The following is a 21,191-nucleotide window of genomic DNA, read 5'->3' on the forward strand; positions in this document are numbered from 1 at the left end:
ACTGCTGCCATAGAGAAATGAAGGCATATGGCCACACACATACTTGTACACAAATGTTCATAGCAGCATTATTTCCTATAACCCAAAATGTGGGAAAGAATAAATATCCATCAACACAGGAATATATAAACAGGTATGTCATGTGTATATATGAATAATAAAATATCAATCATAAGAAGGAACAAAGTACTGATGCTTCTTATAATATAGATTAACTTTGAGAACATTGTGCTTAACGGAGAAAGTCAGTCACAAAGGACCACATAATGTATGATCCTATTTGCATGAAATGTTCAGAATAGGCAAATTCTTAGAGATAGTAAGCAGATGGCTGCTTTGCTAGGACTGGTGGGGTGAGGTTGAGAAAAAAGGAGGCGACTGCTGGTGAGTACATGTTTTCTTTTAGGGGTGATGAAAATGTTCTAAAATTGACTGCAGTGATAATTGCACAACTGTGTAAATATTATTTCTTAATCTTTTGTAACTTAAATTTAAATGAAACACTATGCTTACATCTAAATTATACAAATAAATATAGAGGTTATAATAATCATGGCTAACATATCGCACTTACTAGATTGCATACACATTTTTGTGTCTGTAAATTGTACACTTTAAATGGGTAAATGTTATGGGATGTGAATTATTTTCTCTAATAAAACTACTAAGAGAGACACAGAGACAGAGAGAAAGCTCCATAGTCATAGGTTTTGGATGTGGTGAGCAAGACCGCCAGGACAGCCTGTGAGCAAAGCTTGCAGGAGAGTGATGGGGAGCCTAGGGAGGGTATGAAGCAGAGGAAGATCCCAGTTGGATTTATCCATTTGAGAACCCTGTTTTCTTCCTGGTGATTCCCTATCGCAGCACCTTTCATCTCTAATAGTGTGGTTATGTCATTAACATTTTTTTCCCACCAACTCCACCGGATTAGGGGCTTCTGGACTCAGTACCTTACAGCCTTAATGACCAGGCAACAGCCAAAACAGAATCTTCAATACATATCTATTGACTAAGTGGGCAAAATGTAAAATAATTAAAAAGAAGTATAGCTGCTTATAATAATATTTTATTACACTGATAAAAGTTATTTCTATAAAGACAATTTTCTTCCCTTTTAAAATGTCATTTCCACAGTAAAAAACAAAATTAAATAAATGTAATGGTGTAAGTATGAAATTCAAGAGGAATGGTTGAGAAGTTACAATTGATTTACTAACTGCCATGATTCCACCCTATCAGAAAATTAACCTGGAGCAAATTGTTTAGTATTTCTGACTTCTGGTTTTCTCAGTTATCATATAGGAGTAATAAAGGTACTTATTTTCACTTTTTTTGGCAAAAGTCAAATCAGTTATGCAAATTTGTTATAGTGGTGAGTGTGACCCCTTCTTTTTCCTCTTTTTCTTTCCCTTTAACAGTAGTCATAACACCAGTGTACCAGAAAATTAGGTAATGGTTAAGTAAGCCAATGTATATAAAACTGCACCTCAGTAAAATCATTATGACTTTCACCTACTTTCATTATATATATACATATATATATATATGTGTGTGTTGTCCTTTGAAGCATAAACATTTTAAATTTAATGAGGTCCTACTGATCTATTTTTTCTTTGATGTTTGTGTTTTTATTGGCAGATATGCTTATTTTTGACATTTGCACCAAGGTATTGCTCTAGGCTCTGGGGTCCTTGAAGAGACCTCTCTAGTAATTGTTACATCAATGGTCCACAGTGATCATCAAAAATTAGTTTCTCAATAGGAAGATTAAATTTAAATCATATATTTGAATCAATCATTGAGACAATTTACAAAAATCATTCACAGTGCTTCCTTATAGAAACCAAAATTCTGTTTGAGAGTAGAGCTAAGTGTTAAGAGCAGTGAATATAAAGTCAGGTATTCTCAGTCTGAATTATAGCTGTCGTATCCTCTGGCTGCATGGCATATATGCATCTCAGTTTCCTTAACTGCCAACGCAGTTAGCATAATGATTATTTTCCCAAAGTTTGTTGTAAAAGTAAAATAATATATAAAACCTACACAAAAGTGCACCTTTATACATACTGTTACTTAAATAGTCCAATCTTAAGACATTTACCCTCACATCTGGATAACACAAATAAATAAGTGAAAATAATGATAGCTAACATACTACCCATTTTCACCTCTCTATTTATTTGTGTTATCAAGACGTGAGGGTAAATGTTTTCACTTAAGATAGGACTATTTAAGTAACAGTATGTATAAATATGACATCCCTTTTTATGTTCAGATTTTTTCATTTGTTTGTTTTTTAAACTCTTTTTTTAAATTGACAAATAAAAATTGTATTATTTGAGGTTGCTTACTAGACAAGAAAATGTAACATGGCAGCTTCTTTCCATCTGAAAAACAGGTTATTTGATTTTGTGTCACCTGAGACATTAGGATGTATTATTATGTTATCAGGCATACTTGATGTTTAAGGTTCTTTGTCATCTACAGATGACAAAGGATTGACTAGGGTTTTAGTCATTTAAATCAGAAAATAAAACACTATACTTGGTTTGAGCAGATGATCATTATTGCTACTTATGCCTACTCATGTCAGAGTTGACATGAACAGTCTAAAATTTTTACACTTTTATTTATTGTCATTTCATTTGCAGGCTGCTTATTCTAAAAAGGGCTAGTTTTCATGCTGTAAAACACTGGCCAGATAATTTATGATAATTTATGATGAGCTTATTTACTTAGTTACTAATATTTTCAGGATCAACTTAATGGGCATTCACAATACATAAGATCAACAATTTTAGTAAAAAATCCTTTATATCCTTTTTTTTTTTTTTTTTTTTTTTTTGAGACTGAGCCTCTATCGCCCAACCTGGAGTGCAGTGGCGCTATCTCAGCTCACTGCAACCTCTACCTCCCGAGTTAAAGCTATTCTCGTGCCTCAGCCTCTTAAGTAGCTGGGATTATAGGCACCCACCACCACGAATGGCTTTTTTTTTTTTTTTTTTCCGAGATGGAGTCTCACTCTGTCACCCAAGATGGAGTACTGTGGCGCCGTCTCCGCTCACTGCAACCTTCCCTTCCCAGGTTCAAGCCATTCTCCTGACTCAGCCTCCCGAGTAGCTGGAATTACAGGCAAGCACCACCACGCCCGGCTAATTTTTGTATTTTTAGTAGAGGCGGGGTTTCACCGTGTTCACCAGGCTGGTCTCGAATTCCTGGCCTCAAGTAATCTGCCACCTCGGCCTTCCAAAGTGCTGGGATTACAGGCGTGAGCCACGGCGCCTGGTCTATTTTTTGTATTTTTAGTAGAGATGGGGTTTCACCATATTGGCCAGGCTGGTATCGAACTCCTTACCTCAAGTGATCGGCCCACCTTGGCTCCCAGAGTGCTGTGATTACAGGTGTGAGCCACTGTGCCTGGTCTATATATATATCTTAAGTTATAAATATTTGGTGTATTAAAATTGATTACGGTAATTGACTTCTATTAGTTAAGAGTTGATATTTAAATAATATTTACCAATTATATGAAATGTATGACAACTTAAACTCTAGATTAGATTTCTCATGTGCTTTTTGCATTTCTTGTTACTACTATATTAGATTTACCTAATTTACAATTTTATATTTTCAGACATGACATCAAGTATTTGAAGGCTTTTTCATGTAGTTTAAATGCTCAGAAAGTAAATGGACCTGTGGAGAGTTTTCTTATAGAATACCATTTTCTGTGTTCCTTTGTATCTAAACAGAAGCATAGCATAATAAAAAAGACGTTGCACATTTGGGTTTTCTTCATAAGAAATATTTTATAAGCTAAATGGGTATTTAGCCTCTCTGACACTGATCAGGGAGACAGGTCCTTAAAATAAGCCACTTGAACTCAAAGAAATAGTGTTAACTGGTCTTAACCAATAATACATAACCTCATTCCACATTGAAATAACTATGTGGGCACTTGACAGACATAGTGAGTCAAGGTGAACATGGACAAACATAGTGTATCAAGGTGAACATGAACAGACATAGTGCATCAAGGTGAACATGAACAGACACAGTGCATCAAGGTGAACATGGACAGACACAGTGTATCAAGGTGAACATGAACAGACACAGTGTATCCAGGTGAACATGCACAGACACAGTGTATCAAGGTGAACATGAACAGACACAGTGTATCAAGGTGAACATGGACAGACACAGTGTATCAAGGTGAACATGGACAGACACAGTGTATCAAGGTGAACATGGACAGACATAGTGTATCAAGGTGAACATGTACAGACAGTGCATCAAAGTGAACATGGACAGACACAGTGTATCAAGGTGAACATGGACAGACATAGTGTATCAAGGTGAACATGTACAGACAGTGCATCAAAGTGAACATGGACAGACACAGTGTATCAAGGTGAACATGTACAGACATAGTGCATCAAAGTGAACATGGACAAACACAGTGCATCAACTTGAACATGCACAGACATAATGTATCCATGTGAACAAGAAGAGACATAGTATATGGAGCTGAACATGGACAGATATAGTGTATCAAGATGAACATGGGCAGATATAGCCTACTGAGGTGAACACTTACATCCTGTTTTCACTGTTTCTTGTGGTGGACACCATGTGTTGTGGGTACATAATCTGTGACCATAATTTGATTGTATCAAAATATTTAAATATTCCTTTAACACCGAATCCAGATGAGTTGTGCAAGTGATCGCCCACTGTTTTATTGAATAATCCAAGGGTGTGTGAACTGGCAGTTAGTTCTGCCTTCTATTTGCTTAGGGATGCCTCATCTCGCTTGCTTTATACACAGCTGATGCTCTATCAGCACTGTTCCTAAAGCACTTCTTTCTAGAAGTTCTACAGCTCAAATAATACCTAACATGGTTAAAAAAGAAAATCTTCTCACTTACAATGGTTTCAATGATAAATAAAAACTGTCTACTTTCTTTTATTTCTAAAAACAAACATGGCAAGAGCCGATTCATGTTCTGCACATCAGAGGATTTATTAAATCGTAAGATGAAATACCTACCACCAAGTCCAAATAATGGCAATTGTTCTTTCATACTGTGTAATTCATATTGTGAAATGTTGAATAGTACCATTTGAGAAAGAATTGTTAGTAAACACACACTGCGTTTTCTTATATAACACACAATTTAGTACTATTGTTGTGTTTGACATTATAAATGTCTTGACAGTAACATTGCACGTACTTATCTTTGCTGTATAAGGGCATGACCTTTGAAGACTGCCTCTTTGATTTTCTTTAATTTTCTATCCTAAGCTGAAAAATCATAACACATTCAGAGAAAATATTGAAAATATATATTTTATTAGAATTGCCGTTGTGTTTCTATAAAAATTGAATGAAAACCTTGATAACATCATTACATTCATTTGTTAAAACCAATTACTCAAAGGGATCACACTGGAAATTAAAGACAAATGGATTACTGAGCCACTAAGTTCCAACTCAAACCTGTTTTCAGATACCTGTGTGAAAAACTCCTACTTGCTGATTTATTTGTACTTGCACAATTGTATTCACAACAAACTTCTGTATTTCTTTTTCTGAGTTCTGTGGTTGCATTTTTACCATTACCATTTTGGGGCTAGTAATTCATCTTAAGCAGAACAAAGATAAAATATCCCAAAATTGTAATAATAATTTAACAAACACAACCAGTAATACACAATGGATATGTAAAGGTAGAATCACTTTACCCTGTTAACTAAATTTATTCAACACAAACTGACTAATCTCTCCTCTGTGTTATGTTTGAAAACATAACAGCCCCTCTCTCTCTCCATATATATATAGAGATAGATATAATTACATGTATATATGGAAGAGTATTATATTTATAGAAGAGTATTAAGAAGCATATTATATATTAAATACCCTTCTACCCTGGCATATTTGACTTTTCAATTTTCCTATACCTTCCTTAATTATTAGATTATCTTATTTCCTTAAATGAACCACCTTTAACATACGTGTGTATGTATATGTGTATATATGTATATATATAACATATATGTACACACACCCATATATGTTTATATATATATACACACAGAAATACATATATATGTACATGCACCCATACACAACACATATGTATTTAAAATGGTTCATTTAATGAAATAATAAGAGCACCTAATAATTAAAGACAATATCGGAAAATTGTGAAGTCAAATACACCAGGGTAGAAAGGTATTTTATCTTTCTTAAAGCTTAAGGTATTATTGCATCAATCTTCCTTATGTCTTTGAGATTACTGATAAACATAAAAATGAAAAAATACATACATAAATTAACTTTTATTTAAAATATTGGTAGCTGAAGCTAAATAAAATAACCCCCAAAATCTCAGCTAAACGTATAAAATAATCAAATCATACAGGTAGTAAAAAGGACAAATAAAAATGTAGAGAACCATAAACATGCTGCAGCAAACCTTTAGTAGAAATATGACCGAATTCTCTATTCTAGCCCGTGTTTCATTTTTGGGGGTTTTGAGAACTGATCTACTTATCTGACAAGCCCAGACAGAAGAAGCAAGCAACATACTTAAACAATGGACTGCAAACAACAGAATATCTCTATGTACTTTTAAGTGAAGTGATTAAAAAAAAAAAAAACTGGGCCTCTTATAATCATTAGAAAGGTTAAGGATTAGGCTTGTAGAAGTGGCAGTTCCCAGAGGGACACTGGAGGATTGAGTAGCAGAAGCTACAGCAAAGGTAACAGAGATAAACAAACTAGTCAACACATTGCAGTTGTCACTGTAATGAACACATTTCCTGGCCCTTGGACTTTGTTTCAATCACTTAAGTTCCAATGTACTGAAGATATAATTGGCTATGCCTACATAATTTCTCCATTCATTGTGTCCTTTGATTACCATAGCAAGAAGTATACACTAAATTTTACGAGGAAGATACATTTTGAGGATAATTTTTCTAAAGTGAGATTGAAGATAAATTACAAAGTGGAAGGAAGAATTAAATATCAGAAAAATGGTTTGCATTTTCACATAATGTTTGTATATACAGGTATACTAATAGAACAGATATCTACAAGGCTTCGCAGGGATACAGCTGTATACCTCCCGTCCCGCAGCTACTGCAAGCAGGCAGACACATATTCACAGGCATTTCAATCTTTGAGTAAGTCTTTGATGTCTGGAGTACATGCAATGGATTTTTTGATAGTAACAAAATTATTAATAGCATATTAAATAATTTAAATATCATATTAAAATGGACATTAATATTTTAGAGGCCCAATATAAAATAAAATCAGGGATAACATTGTCATATTCCTAGTAATGGTTTGCTACAATATGTTAAAGATTGTCTGTATGTTTTTATTTGTCACTTTTACTACCCGTTAGATTTCATTTCTCTAACTCTTTAGAAGAATAGAAGGGGAAATGAAAATTCAGGTAAATTCTCTCTTTCTCCAATTAACTGAAAGTCAAAATCACTATTGCTTTAAAGGCCAGATGGTTGTATAATGACTACATTTTTAAAACGTTTCTAACTATTTTAGTTAGAATATCTTATTACTATCATCTAGAGATATGTTTCTTTATGGAACTGGAATCAAGACTATTATAAAGATTCAGAAATGTTTTAGTTTAGCTTGTGCATCATGGGCTAGTCTGATATTATTGTATAGTTATTACTGTTCAAAATATGTTTAGAAAAGTATTTCCAGGGCAAAGTGCAAAGATCACAATAACAAGCAAACTTATTTGTCTCCCTTGTTTTTTTTTTTATTTCAGTCAGTCTTTCTCGAATGAGTCAATTGTATTTTATTGCAAGAAATACTTTTCATGCAGATAATTAAGCTGAAAATGCGTACAGACTCTCCCTTTGAGTTAAGGTTTTGAAACTGGTATTTTATATGTCTCAGTGATTTGAACTTTTGTCAGCACTCAACAAAATGAATTTTACAGCAAATCTTCTTTCTAAGAGTTTACCACTCTGGATCCTTAATGCCACAGATATAGGAGGGAATGTAGTTTGCCACCACTTTAGTTAGTATTGTGAAACATAATCTGGTACAAAATGTATGTTTCTGGTTTTCTTCATATGAAGGAAAAAAACAAACAACAACAAACATAACAACAATGAAACTCTTTAAGAGTTCCAATTTCCTTATATTAAGCATCCTTAAGCTTTATATAATCTGCATTAATTTATACTTCTTTATATAGCAGTTCAGAACTAGTAAGGATATAGAAAACACACAGTAACACGAAATTTAATGTAAAGGTTTAATAGCTATGATAAAACGAAACCTATAGCATATAAGGAAGCTCAACATGGAAGAGTACCCAAGAGAAGATAAACTCAGAAGAGGTTGAGACCTAGCTGGAGAAGATATCATTCAGCTGTCTATAATATTCACTTGCTTGGCGAGGCTGGAGCTAGTCTGTTGCTATTGAGAAAGCAGTAGGCCACCTTCTCTTCTGGAGTACAGGTAAGAAAACAAGAAATAGGCTGGGCGTGGTGGCTCACGCCTGTAATCCCAGCACTTTGGGAGGCTGAGATGGGTAGATCATGAGGTCAGGAGTTCAAGACCAGCCTCACCAACATGGTGAAACCCCGTCTCTATTTAAAAAAAAAATACAAAAAATTTAGCTGGGTGTGGTGGCAGGCACCTGTAATCCCAGCTACTCTGGAGGCTGAGGCAAGAGAATCGTTTGAACCCGGGAGGCGGAGGTTACAGTGAGCCGAAATTGTGCCATTGCACTCCAGCCTGGGTGACAAGGAGAGACTCTGTCTCAAAAGAAAAGAAAAAGAAAACAAGGAATAAGTAACAGGTATCACAGGTGCGCAGTAGGAATCTGAGCAGAGTAGGTACAGGTAGCCATCTGAGAATACAGGCTGTTTAGGTCCTGTGGAAAGAGTGGAAGTTTGATGGGTGATCCTTCTGGCCACGAGCTGCATGTAGGCTGTACAGAGACTTACAGAGGAAGTGCAGTCACCACTAGTAGAGAAGAGACATTATGGCGAGTAGGCCACATGAGTCGTTTGGTCATCAGTGCAGCTGGTAGTTTTCACAGTGTCCGGATGTCTAAGAAAAGCTATCAACAGGCCTACTCTGCCTAAACGCTAATTAGCAGGAGATTCTCTTCCTCATATAATGTCCTTCCAGAGCTCTTTACTGAGAGAACATAATAACATGTTCACTTCAAAGGAGAAATATTCAAAGCGATACTGCTGTTTATCCTACGCCATTTACTGAAGGGTACATTCAGAGCTGAAAGGCAAAGAATTGATAATGAAGAACATGATTAAGTTCAGGTTATTTATTATTTGGTTACTCCAAATAAGCATCCCTCTACATATATTTGAACTCATTATAATAAGTTAACTCTACACGTATACCTAAACGGCACACATCTCTCCTTACAAATGGAGAAGCTCTCACTCTTCTCCAAAATGAGAAGACACACATTTCCAACAGTTATTTTATCTATAAAAAGCTGCATTTCTCACTTCTCAAAATTTGCAGGTGGTTTAAATGAATAGTCTGATTCATTGAATATTCTTTTACTTAATACTGAATTGCAAATTAACCTCCAATAACTAGTATATAAAATACACAAGAACGAGGGCAACAAAGAGAAGGAATAAAAGATTGATTAGTACATAAAATAAATGCGTGAATATAACAAGCAGTAGGGAAACACACAAGCTATTATACTTGGTGTTTCTGTAGTTGGTCATGGATCCTAGATAATATCTAGACTTTGCTCTTCAAAGACCTATTTCAATTTGTTGTTGTTGTTGCTCTCAGCCAGAACCTCAGCTTCTCTTCCAACTTTAGCTGATGGAGTAATTGAATCATTCCCAACTCTTTATTCTGGAAAGGAGAAGTGGGGGAGAGATAGAAAGAGAGAGTGAGAGAGAGAATTAATACATTAACATTTGTATAATTGGAGAACCTACGTAGGGGTGGTATATGTGTATTCACCATATGAATCTTTTAATTATCATTTGTTGAAAATGTTAGTTAAGAAGTTGGCAAAAATAAAAACGATATAGTTATGGGAAAATAAAATCTGTGTATAAAGTCTTAAAGACATCCAAATACAAATGTCATTACATTTGAGTGTATTTCCACCTTTCCTCTGCTCCAATCAGAAAAAAAGTGAATAAATTGGACCAGAATATTCATATAGCTTTTACTTAATGATTTCCTTTTTCTTGATTTAGAAGTAATGCAGTCCTTATTTTGTGAATAATGAGTGTAGTGTTTAATGTTATTTCAACTTGGCAGGCCCCTGGTGCCCAGCTTTTGATCAAACGTTACTTTGGATGTTTCTGTGAGTGTTTTAAGGTGAGATTTACATTTAAATAAGTGGATTAATTTATAATATTATCTTCAGAATATGGAACATATTTACATGGTTCCAAAAGTCAAAATTATTATGGAAAGCTGTATACAGAGCAGTATCACTCCCTTCTGCATGTCTTTTATTTCACTACTCTCCACTCTTTGTATATATTCAATTTCAGTGTTTTCTGGTTATCCTTTCTAATTTTTTAGTTTTGTAAAGATAAACAGATAAAACTACATTTTCTCATGTTCCCTTCTGTCTTACTTAAAGATTAACACAGTGTATATAATCTTTCACACATTGTCTTTTTTTTAACTTAACATGATCCTTTTCCCACAGACTCAGCCCTTTCTTTTTCTTTTCTCCCTTCCCTTCCCTTCCCTTCCCTTCCCTTCCCTTCCCTCCCCTCCCATCCCCTCCCTTTCCCTCCTCTCCCCTCCCCTCCCCCCTTCCCTGCTTCCCTCCTCTCCCCTCCCCTCCCCTCCCCCCTCCCCTCCCCCCTCCCCTCCCCTCTCCCCTCCCCTCCCCTCCCCTGCCCTTCCCTTTTCTCTTCTTTGTTTCTTTTCTTTATTTTCTAATTTAGCCAGTTTGATGGGCAAGCAATTGTGCTCCACTTTTAATTTTGTTTCCTAGTTAACTTGCATTTCCCTTATTATAAGTGAAATTGAATACATTATAGCCATATATATGTTGAATATATTATTTTCATATATACTCATATGCGTGTGTGTATATTAGAACCATTTGATATATTTTGTGTGAATTGTTCATGTATTTTGTCCATTTATCTATATTATTTTGGTCTTTTTGGCTCAACTTTTAAAAATTCTTCAAGTATTTGGAATATTATGCCATTAGGCCATTATCTAAAATGTATGTTAAAAATAGTTTCATGTAGCTTGTCAATTGACTTTTGTCTTTGCTTATGGTATATTTTTCTCATAAAAATTAATTTTGTGTAGTCAGATTTACCAATTCTTTTTAAAATTTCTTCTTCTGAAAGTCTTTCTGTACACTCAGGACATAGAGGAAGTCACCACAAAATATTCTATTTTGAAGATAAAAAATCTGAGTTTTACATCGATTATTTACCTAAGCCCACAGAGCCAGTAATACCTGAGCCAAAACTTCAAATCTAAGTGATTTCAAAGGATGTGAGCAAAAGCTTCACATGGAACTTCCTGTTTGAGAAGATGGTACAATAGCTGTGCCTAGGAGATGAGAAGATGATGTCAAAGAGGTGATTCAAGGTCATATCAAACCACAGAGTGTGATGTATAAGAATGCATTTTAAAAAGATGTGGACTTCTTTTACTTTATGAGCCTGAAAACCTGGTGACATTTACCTCAATTTTGAAGGATACAAGAGGTATAAAATTATACCTGCTTTCACAAATATTTTTGGCACACATTAACATGGGAAAGATGTATAAAACCAATAGTACATCCAGTTCTTCACTGGCAAATAGTTTTAACGTTGTATTTGTTTTCAACCAAGTTGTTTTTTGATTGTTAATTACTATGAATAATTTGTCAATTACTGTAAGTTCTATCTTAAACTAATTTGAGGATGAAGAGCTACTTGGGAATCTTCTTAAATTTTACAAATATCCTTTAGGAATTTGTGTTTACAGCACAATAATATCGTGTGGATGTATCACCCCTCGCTTTGTGTTGTGATAGAAAAATGATACGGCTAAAATATTACTGAGGGTCATTTTCCTCAGCCTTCCTAAAAAATAAAATGTGTGTGAATCCTGGGTATTTCTTTCTCTTTTCCATTTACCACTTGGGCTTTTACAACTGCAAAGGCTACTTAAGAATTAGCTATTCTAGTTATTAGTGGTAAAATGGGGTGTTGATAGTGAATATTAAAATAACTTTTTAGTCATTTTAAGACTGCTTTTCAGTTTATTTCTTAACATAACAATTTCACATTAGGAAAAAATAAAGCCATCAGAACATCCTCAGGAAGAAGCAGGATTTATATTATTCTAGGCTTATTGCTTGGAAATTGTTTTAGAAAAGCCAGAATTCTTCTCTGTGCCCCTCTGGGAACTTCTGCTTCTTAGTTATGGTAGGATTTAGAGCAGAGCTTTTGCACTGAGACATTAGGGAAAAGGCTAGCATTCTCATTCCATTTCTAGTAAAGCAAAAACCAGTGTATAAAAATAAAAGCATAAAATATAAATTATGTATTAAATACACACCTTCTAGATTGGAGGAGTGCTTTTTAATAAAATATATCTATTAAGTTATTATGACCTGAAAACCATTATTTGTAAATTAAATACTGAAACCAACATTATGATAAATGTGTCTGCATAATTAATACAAATACCTGTGCCAGTGTTTAAAATGTGGTTGGAAAATTAAATCAAAGTTCTTATTTCAGTATCACAACTATAGTACTGAAAAAGACAAACATTTACCATTATATATGATACATTATGTTAACCTACTACAGAACCTGAAATATATTATGACTTTAATAAACATGAACGTTCTTTTTTCAATATTGAAATTCAGCTATCTATAATTCATCAAAATGTATCCACGTACCAACTCTTTCAAAATCCTACATAGTAATAAGGGAAAGACAAAAGTACTAACTCTAACTATGAGTATATTTTCACAGTTATGACCTATATACTACTTCAAAGTGAAAAAAAAGCAAAAAGAGTCAATAAGAAATGAATCTTCTAAATTCATTCATGCTGCTGCAAATCACAGAATATCCTTTGTTTTTAATGCTGAAGAGTGTACCATTATGTGTATATTCCACATTTTCTTTATCTTTTCAATGACATCGATATTTCAAGAAAAGCATGGAACGTGAACTCTGTTCTTGTGATCAAGGCTAATCTTTACCCCGCAATAGATCTCTCTGTAAATTAGCATTTTCCTGGGGAGTTCAGGCATACTCTTACACATTTTTAATATTATAAAATATGACTAAAATCTGTGTCATTTATTGTAAAATCTTGTAAAGAAGTACTTCACCGTGAATTGTGTAGCAGTAAAACACAGTACTTCATAATTAGAGCATCAAAATTGGTCCATAAAGAATCTTGATGTGAACATCATCATTGTCAGTTATTAGACATATTGTATTCTGTCAGCTTCTTTACCACTTTCAGTTTGTCTTGCCAGGATTTTGGTATAGAGCTAATTATTTATATAAATTTTCTAACACAAAATGTTAACTTTAAAAAGTATTATTTTGTAAAAATACTTTTCATCATAACATTAGTTTTGAAATGTATTTATATATGGAAGCTTTGTTGAAAGACAATCATCTATAAGAGCTCAGAATCTCACAGAGAGAAAATGTTGGAACATCTGCAATTCAGTGCTGCTCCAGAGCACATTTTATAACACAAGAGCTCAGCTTAAACACGGTGCTTAATTACTGAACAGTTATGAGTATAACACGGAAAAGTCATGGAATTCTGAATTTTGTAACCATTGTGAATCACTAAACTCAAGTAGCCCAGCCTTGACTAATTCCACATTCAATTTTTCCTTTTTATTGCTCACCTAAATTATCTTATATCCTGGCCTAAGCTGTAGGTCAGAACTCTCAAAGTGTCAGAAGGGATTCAATTGCTGCAGCAAAAAGATCATAGTAAGACTCCTTCACAGACCTAATCAGTACTATGGAACCAGGAAACACAATTATATCAAAAGAACAGAAAACAATCATGTCTCAACATAAATCAAAGGCATGTGCATACTGAGGAATATCTTGCTCTTAGCTTTGATATTGTTCACTGGCTTCCTGGTTCTACTGTATCTGGCATCTGCTCTTTTTGTGTATGTAGATCAATGTTGTTGCTTTGTAATTAATTTGTATGTTTGTTGTGAAGACAGATTTGATGCTATCATTCTATATTTACCAAATTTATCCCAATAGTTTATAGTTTTGAAATTTGCTTATTTATCTAGTGAATATTGAGCATCTAAAAATTTGGTAAGCCATTCACTTTCCACTTGGAAGTGCCTGGGCTGGAATAGAATTTTTAGCATATTCTAGTAGGATAATCTTATATTCTGACTAACATGATAGTAAGAACAATACTTTCATTCTTAAGAAGGTGCCATCCCTCACTTGTACTCTATGTGGACAGACAAATCATTCCAAGAGAAGTGATGGATAAAATTGACCACACAGAATTTGAAAAACTTATTTTCTTTATAGAATAAAGTGCTCAGCTCATAATAGCTTCCTTTTCTAATTTTCAAGCTAACAGACATACATAAAAATAAATTGTTTTCTATAAACAGGTATCAATCTAAATATACTTAATAGAGCAGTCTACAGAAGAAAATGTCCTACAGAAAACTGTAGCAGATTTATGAAAAATCTAAACTTAAAGAAATTACTATGTTTACTTGTATCAATGTATTTTAGCCACAGTAGAAAAGGATTAGAATTCAGAATCTCTGACAAGTTGGCAAATGACCACATCTCGGGAGAGATTTAGCTTTTGTTGCAAAGTACCTAAATATTACCTATTTCTCCTGGGAATCTGTTTGCCCTTCTCAATCATTTCTCCCCTTCACTATTGCCATTCTCTCAACCAGAGAAATAGAATATTCTACACTGTGTATCAGTTATTACTTTACTTTTCTTCATAGTTTTACCAACTATGTATCTGTAAAGAATATATTTTTCTCTTTTTATAAACATTTTACAGAGTAATGTATTTTTCTGTATGTTTTTTAAAAAATTACTCAACATTAATCTTGTGATGAAGCCATGTATATTCATTATATTAATTAAGCAAAATATATTTACATGTTACAATCTTGATGGACATTTCAGTTGTTTTCTCTTCTGAAGAATGTTCATGTGAACATTTTTATGTATATTGAGAAGTGTTTTTCTGTAGTTCATACAAAGTAGTATAATTGATGGGTCATAGTGTGAATGTAAAATGGTTCCTCAAATGGTTGTACTAATTAATACTCCTGCAAGCAATGAAGAACTCATCTTGCTCCGTATTACCACTTGGAATTCTCTGGCCTTTAATTTTTTGCTCGTCTACTAGATTGGATAACATCTGATTAATGTATATGATAAATACTTTTTTCATATAGCTATAGACTCTTTATTGCTCTTTTCAAAATTGGCTATTCAAGCATTTGCCAAATTTTTCAATGTTTTTGTCTTTTTCTCTTAAATTGCAGACTACAAACACACAACTATGTATGCATGTCTACATATATGTGTGAGTGTGCATGGGTATTCTAGTTGCCAATTTTATGTGTAATCTCAGCTTATTTTTCAATGACTTTATGCTGCCTTTCATAAACATATCTTAGCAATTTCAGTGAAAAATTTATCATCTTTTTTCATAATTTATGTGTTTTCTGTCCCTTATTTAGGAAATTCACTCCTGTTCCATAATTATGAATTCAATTTCCTGTATTTTCTCTATTCTTTTATAGTTTGCCTTTCACATTCAAATATTAAAAACCTAGAATTTATGTTTAATAAAAGTGTAAGCATAACTATTAAATTTCTTTCACACTTTTATTGAAATACTAATTCTTATAGAAAAAAATTCACTTAATTAGTATTTTCCCCGCCCACCCACATTTCATGTCACAATTATGTGAAATAAGTTTCCATCTATTTATGAGTCTGTTTCTGGACTGTTCTTTTTGTTCCATTGACCTTTTCTGTCTATATACAATAGACTTGGTGTCTTAGATTGCTGCACATTTACTCTTGATTTGTGGTAGACAAGCCATAGTATCCATATGTTCTCCCTTTCTTCATAATCTTTCATATTTTCAGAAGTATCTGGTTTCTCTTCATTTGGATGGGCTATTGATTGTTTTTTCCATGACAGATCATAGAATGGTTAATGTAATACTTCAAAAAGTTTTTCATTTGTGCCATACATTGAAACCAATATAATTAGTCAAGTGTACCTGGGTAAAAGAATGCAGTTGTGCCCATGTGAAGTGAGCAGCCTCTGTAGGAGTCAGATATATTCCTGTCTGCCTCAAGTACTATTCACTAATTTCAAAGCTAAATGATCAATATTTTCATCCGCTTGTAACCTGTTCATAGTGCAGCCATGCTAAATGGTATACCTGTTAATTTGGGCAGTAACGATTTTGAGACATGTATTATCTAGCATTTCTTGTGTTTTAGACTAAAGTATAATTCTAGTTTGGCTAGTAATGGATCTCTTCTCTAAATAGAATTCAATTTCTGTTATCTGTTTTTTAGATAGTCTTTTGGAGGCATGGATGTTGTATTTCCTATTAATTTTGCTTGGTTTCTAGTACAGTGTTCTATACTAAACTGTTTAATTACAAATTTGTGAAAGTTTGTATTTTTAAACAACATGTTTTTCTAGATGCAGAAACAGTATCCCAAATCTAAAATAAGAGCTGAAAGCTTTCTTCCTGTTTCTTCCTTTCTTTTCTTTAGCACTATTTATATATTAGTTCTAAAGTTTTTTCAAGTGCTATGGGCACTAGATCATGGTTAAAAGAATTATATTTTGTAATACTGCTTGAAGTCTGTGGGATGCAACTTCTCTGTAAAGATTTTATTATTGCTAAAGGCAAGAAACACTTTATTTCCAACATCAAAAGTAAGTAAGATGTTGGTCATTTTAGCAGTACAGGAATATATAATGGAATCAGGATTACCTCAGGAGATAGAAGCTAACATTTGTAAACTATGAAGAGTTTAAAATTGTTGTTCTTTTTGTAGACAGTGCATAACTTTCTCTATTCTAACTTTTTAATCCCTTCAACTCCACAGCTGTGCATGGACTATTAGAAGTAAAAGTGAATAGTCCAGGATAAACAACAGCTGCACTCCTATATTCTTGGATACAGACCCAAGTTTTCATATAAGAGGGAATAAAATACAAGATTTGAGAAAACACTGGAGAAGGTAATAAGTATATTTTCTCATATATAGAAGGAACATATTTTTAAATGTAACATTTTATATTTAAAATTTTAAATGTAAAGTTTATATACCTTCTTGTTTTATTTTAAATTTAACTGTATTACACCTGCTATAATGAAGAGACATACAAAATTAGGCTCGAGAGTATGGGCTTGTTTTCTAAATTCTAGTTTTTTACCTGTGTTTAGTTGGTTGGCAATATTTTTCAGCTTTTGAATCTACATATTTGCATGCAAGATGAGAAAATATTGACCTCATTATTATTATTTAAAATAATATTTTAAAATAATGGTTTATAATGTATGCTTATTATTATATCATTGCAAAATTTATAATATATATTATACATGTATTTTTACAGTGCCATTTAAGAAAAGTTAGGTTAATAATGTATACTTAAAAATTAAATAATATTTTTCTTTATGAGCTGAAAGTTCTTTTCTATTGTTATTTCTGAGTGCTATATTTTATTACATACTATATCACTTGATATTCTTACATGGAATATCAACTTGGTATAGTTAGAAATATAAAGGATATTATTGGTACCTGCTTATGGTTTTCAGCTTCAGTATGTAACTCAGCTTAAATATCTGGTGAAAATATATTTCATAATTGAAGGTGAAATAAAGACATTCTCAGAAAAAGGGAAAATGAGAGAATCTGTTACCCACAGATGTGTTTTACAAGAAATGCTAAAGGAAGTTCATCAGAATGAAGGAAAATTATACCAAAGGGAAACTGAAATCTTTAAGTTTGAAGAAAGAGCAACATTATATGATTAAGTATAAAAGCCTATTTTTCTCTGAAATACTTTAAAATATATATTAATATTGAAATCAAAGGTATAAGATTTGGTGGAGTTTTCAATGTAAGTAAATTTTAAACTTATGAAAAATATAAAATAAATGGGAAAACAAACCTAGAAAAAAAAAAGAATGTTCTAAAGGACACACTTTTTCATTTTTCTAGTTATGCATCATCAAATTTTGTATACATATACTAATGGAATCATAATCTAAGGTGACATAAATTATTCTGTTCTTAAGGTGAGTGGTTTTATATTCACTCTATTTTTTTCCAGAAGATTCCTTTTATATGTATACCTTGATAGTAGGGCATATTATTATTATAAATTATATTATGCTTATTATTATACATTATAGGCTTATTATTATACATTATATTATTATTATTTAAAATAATGGTTTATATGTATGCTTTTTTAAACCACACGTTTTTAAACCCCTATTCTAAATAGACATTACAATTAAATTTCATAGACTTTAAACCAATTTCTAATATATTCTCTAGAATCGTCTATTAGTGTGTTCTCATGCTGCTAATAAAGACATACCTGAGACTGGGTAATTTATAAATAAAAGAGGTTTAATTGACTCACAGATCTGCATGGCGAGGGAGGCCTCAGGAAACTTACAATCATGGTGGAAGAGGAGGCAAACATGTCCTCCTTCACATGGCAGCAGCAAGGAGAAGTGCCAAGCAAAAGGGGAAAAGTCCCTTATAAAACCATCAGATCTTGTGAGAACTCACTATCACAAGAACAGCAGCATGGGGGTTACTACCCCCATGTTTCAATTACCTCCCACCAAGTCCCTCTCATGACATGAGAGGATTATGGGAACTAAAATTCAAGGAGAGATTTGGGTGGGGACACAGTCAAACAATATCATTCCACCCCAGCCCCTACCAAATCTCATGTTCTCACATTTGAACATGAGAAATCTCACATTTGAAAACACAATCATGCCTTTCCAACAATCCCCTAAAGTCTTATCTCATTCCAGCATTAATTCAAAAGTCCAAGTCCAAAGTATCATCTGAGACAAGACCCTTCTGCCTATGAGCCTGCAAAACCAAAAGCAACTTAGTTACTTCCCAGATATAATGGGGGTACAGGCATTGGGTAAATACATTTGTTGCAAATGGCCAAAACAAAGGGGCTATAGGCCATCTGCAAGTCCAACACCGAATAGGGCAGTCATTAACCCTTAAAGTTCCAAAATGTTCTTCCTTGATTCCATGTCTCACATCTAGGGCGTGCTGATGCAAGAGGTGGGCTCCTATGGCCTTGGGCAACTCCACCCCTGTGGTTACACAGACTACAGACCCGATTCCAGTTGCTTTATTGGGTTGTTGAGTGTCTGCAGATTTTCTGGGCACAGGGTGCATGCTGTCCGCGGATCTACCATTCTGTGGGTTGGAGGAAGATGGCCCTCTTCTTACAGCTCCAGTAGTAAGTTCCCCAGTGGGGACTCTGTGTGGGTGCTCCAACACAACATTTCCCTTCTGAGCAGAGGTTCTCCAAAAGGGCACTACTGTTGCAGCACACTTCTACCTGGACATCCAGGCCTTTCCCTACATCCTCTGAAATCTATGTGGAGGTTCTCAAACCTCAATTCTTGACTTCTGGGCACCTAAAGGCCCAACATCATGTGAAAGCCATGAAGGCTTAGAGCTTACACTGTCTGAAGTAATTTCCTGAGCTGTATGTTGGCCCATTTTAGCCACTGCTGAAGAAGCTGAAGCAGCTGGAACACAGGCCACCATGTCCTAAGGCTGCACAGAGCAGGGGCCCCTGGGTCCACCCTCAAAACCATTTTTATCTCCTAGACCTCCAGGCTTGTGAAGGCAGGGGCTGCCATCATGGTCTCTGGCATGCCCTAGAGATATTTCCCCACTGTCTTGGTAATTAACCTTTATCTCCTCGTTATTTATGCAAATTTCTGCAGTGGACTTGAATTTCTTTTCTGAAAATGGGGTTTTCTTTTCTGTCACATCATCAGGCTGAAAATTTTATAAATTTTTATGCTCTGCTTCCTCTTGACTGCTTAGCCATTTAGAAATTTCTTCTGCAATATACCCTAAATCATCTCTTTCAAGTTCAAACTTCCACAGATCTCAAGGGCAGGGGCAAAATACCACCAGTCTCTTTGCATAGCAAGAGTGACCTTTACTCCAGTTCCCAAAAAATTTCTCATCTCCATCTGAGACCACCTCAGCCTGGACTTTATTATCCACATCACTATCATTATCAGCATTTTGGTCAAAGCCATTCTACAGGTCGCTAGGAAGTTCCAAACTTTCCCACATTTTTCTATCTTCTTCTGACCCCTTCGAACTTTCCCAACCTCTGCGTATGACCCAGTTGCAACATTGCTTCCACATTTTCAGGTATCTTTACTGCAGCAGTCCACTACCCAGTACCAATTTACTGTATTAGTCCATTCTCATGCTGCTAATAGAGATGTATCGATAACTGGGTAATGTATTAAGGAGTGAGGTTTAATTGACTCAAGATCCACATGGCTGGAGAGGCCTTAGGAAACTTACAATCATGGCAGAAGGGAAAGCAAACATGTCCTTCTTCACACGGCAGCAGCAATGAAAAGTGCAGAGCAAAAAGGGGAAAGCCCCTTTTAAAACCATCAGATTTTGTGGGAACTCACTCACTGTCACAAGAGTAGCAGCATGGGGGTAACTGCCACCATGATTCAATTACCTCCCACCAGGTCCCTTCCATGGCACATGGGGATTATGGGAACTACAGTTCAAGATGAGATTTGGGTGGGGACACAGCCAAACCACATCAAATGGATACTTGCAGCAATTCACTAAATAAGCATGGTTCTTTCATGTTTCAATGGATGTTCGATGTTCACAGTATACATAAGCAGTCAGATACCAATGTGCACATGTAAGCCTTACAACTCTTTACCTATTTTTCTAGATTCCAGAGTTGCTACATAGTATTTCAATGTTCATTTTTCACAAAAAAGAAAAAAATGATGTGAGAAAAACAGTTAAGACTAACGTGAGGTGATCTAGACAAGCTCAGATTTTGA

The 21,191-nt window shown here is 34.3% G+C and overlaps 1 long non-coding RNA gene across 1 annotated transcript in view; it reads left to right on the forward strand.

Moving 5' to 3' along the window:
• The first annotated feature begins 13 nt into the window (after positions 1-13).
• Positions 14-21,191, forward strand: part of LOC106635447 (uncharacterized) — a 116,081-nt gene continuing 94,903 nt past the window's right edge. The window contains exons 1-2 of the long non-coding RNA XR_010109637.1: positions 14-133; positions 17,173-17,307. This is a non-coding gene — a long non-coding RNA (uncharacterized LOC106635447). The remainder of the gene's footprint in view (positions 134-17,172; positions 17,308-21,191) is intronic.

This window comes from Pan paniscus, chromosome 14 (genome assembly GCF_029289425.2).
Source record: "Pan paniscus chromosome 14, NHGRI_mPanPan1-v2.0_pri, whole genome shotgun sequence".
NCBI lineage: Eukaryota > Metazoa > Chordata > Mammalia > Primates > Hominidae > Pan > Pan paniscus.